Source organism: Nematolebias whitei, chromosome 7, assembly GCF_014905685.2.
Source record: "Nematolebias whitei isolate Nwh7 chromosome 7, NemWhi1, whole genome shotgun sequence".
Classification (NCBI taxonomy): Eukaryota; Metazoa; Chordata; class Actinopteri; order Cyprinodontiformes; family Rivulidae; genus Nematolebias; species Nematolebias whitei.
The window spans coordinates 52,069,084-52,071,347 of record NC_056504.1 but is presented as its reverse complement, the minus strand read 5'-3'; positions in this window follow the sequence as shown (position 1 = coordinate 52,071,347).

Here is a 2,264-nt window from a genome sequence, read left to right as displayed (position 1 = left end):
GGTGTATATATATTAATAGGTATATATATATGGTGTTGGCCATCTTGGATTTTGACATGGAAACAATATTTTTAAGAGCAACCTTTCTTGTGCGTTGATGCAGCCACGCTCCGAAATGGAAGTTTGTAGCTCGTTTATTATTCTACTTATGGTTCTCACAACACAAACAGACCGAGAGTGTTTCCAGTTCCTCCTCTTCACTCAGCGACGGAGGTCCAAGAAATAAAACCAGCAAAGTGAGCCGTTGTCTGATGGGGAGTTTATCACGCTGGTTGGAAACTTTAACATGAACAAAGTGGGAGTTTTCCACACATGAGAAGTAGAACCAGATCAGAGCCTTGATCCCTGATGTTCACCTCCTCCTGACATCAGAGCTCTTCTTCAAACCCAACAAAGACTGACTGCTGGAGACAACAAATGTCAAGCATCTCTTCTTTGCTTCATGCCGTGTTTGAAACAAGACCAAACAGAAACATGCTTGAACGTGAAGAGTCATCTTAAATATGTAAAGTTCATATTTTCATTATAGTTCCAGTAGCTTCTAATGATCAGGTTTGTAGCTCATTCAGTCAGAACTCACCGCACATGAACTGCTGCTGCTTCGCTTCTTAAACGGTTCCACTTGGACAAGCATGGATGCCCCACACAGAAACTGTAGAAAAGCTGCTCCCAGTGAGCCCCGAGGCCGCTCGGACCGATCATTTAATGGACGCAGTTCGTCACTCCACAGAGAGGTGAAGCAGCCCAACGAGGAGTTGTTGAGTAATCCTCGTTCAGACTCGAACTGTGGGGGAGGAAACAAAAAGGCTTTCTTCTGTTTTACGAGGTGACATTTCATGCGTCAGTGAAATACCCTGATGCTCTGAGTGCGGACGGCTGCTCAGAACTTTCATCACAATCAAATCCTATAACGTTTGATGTCATTATCAACTCCCCCAGCTCAAAACTGTCGCTCAAATAAACCGGTAAGAGCAAAAGGACATAAGAAGAACTTAAGAAGAACATAAGAAGAACATAAGAACTGCTGAAGGGAAAGTTCCAGGAGGATGAGGTTGTGGCTGCGTCTTGGTTTGGGCTGAAACTGGAGGAAGAATGAAACATCTGGACCAGAGGTGAACGCCTGACTCCCGCCGACACGAGCAGAGCTGCGAGTCTGAAAACTGGCATGTCGTGTTTTAGAGACGAAACGTCCACAAATGAAGCAAATCAGCTGAACGGCTCTTTGAGACGCCAACGATGGGGGGGGCGTTCTTGTAAACATACTTTTTGGGGACTTTGCATTGACTGCCATTCGTTTTCTATAGCCTAACCCTGACCCTTACCCTACCCTAACCATTGCTAGTACATGCCTTACCCTAACCCATCCACAATTCACACCTTAGTCCCCCCCCCCCCCCCCCAACGAGACTTCTCCTCATGGGGACCTGGCTTTGGTCCCATAAAGAAGAGCTGGTTCCCACAATGCATGATTTTTTTGTAAAATTGGTCCCTACAAAGTCACCTGAAACAAAAAATAAAACACACGCATGCATGTGCACAGTGTGTGTGTGGGAGGGTGTTGCACACAATCTACATTAATCTTCTTTTTACACTGAGTGAATCTGAAAACCAGAGCACAAGGGGAGGATGTCAGACTATGTGGGCGGGGCTTATTTATTATGCTCAAACCACGTTGTGTCACCATGTGAGCACAAAATTACTCATCAGAGCCAAAGAAATCTGCAGCAGCATCTGGATGTTTTTTCTGATCAGTAAATATGTGAAGCAACGTGGGATCTTTGGAAAAACATTTTTTATCCAACCTTTATTTCTACATGTTAGTCTCACTGAGCCTCAAGGACTCATTTACAAGAGAGACCTGTTTTTAACAAAGAACACAGTTGACAACAGTAGACAGTCACAAAAAGAACATATAAAGTAAAATGAAAAGTAAATTGAACAAATGAAACAAGAACTAAACAAAAACATCTACATTATAAATCAATTTAAAATACTGAAAAAAGGAACTGCATCAGTTTTTGTCATGAACTTAGCAGTTCATAGGTAGTTCATAGATAATTCACAGATTGTTCATAGATAGTTCATAGATAATTCACAGATTGTTCATAGATAGTTCATAGATAATTCACAGATTGTTCATAGATAGTTCAAAGATAATTCACAGATTGTTCATAGATAGTTCATAGATAATTCACAGATTGTTCATAGATAGTTCAAAGATAATTCACAGATTGTTCATAGATAGTTCATGATAGTTCATAGAT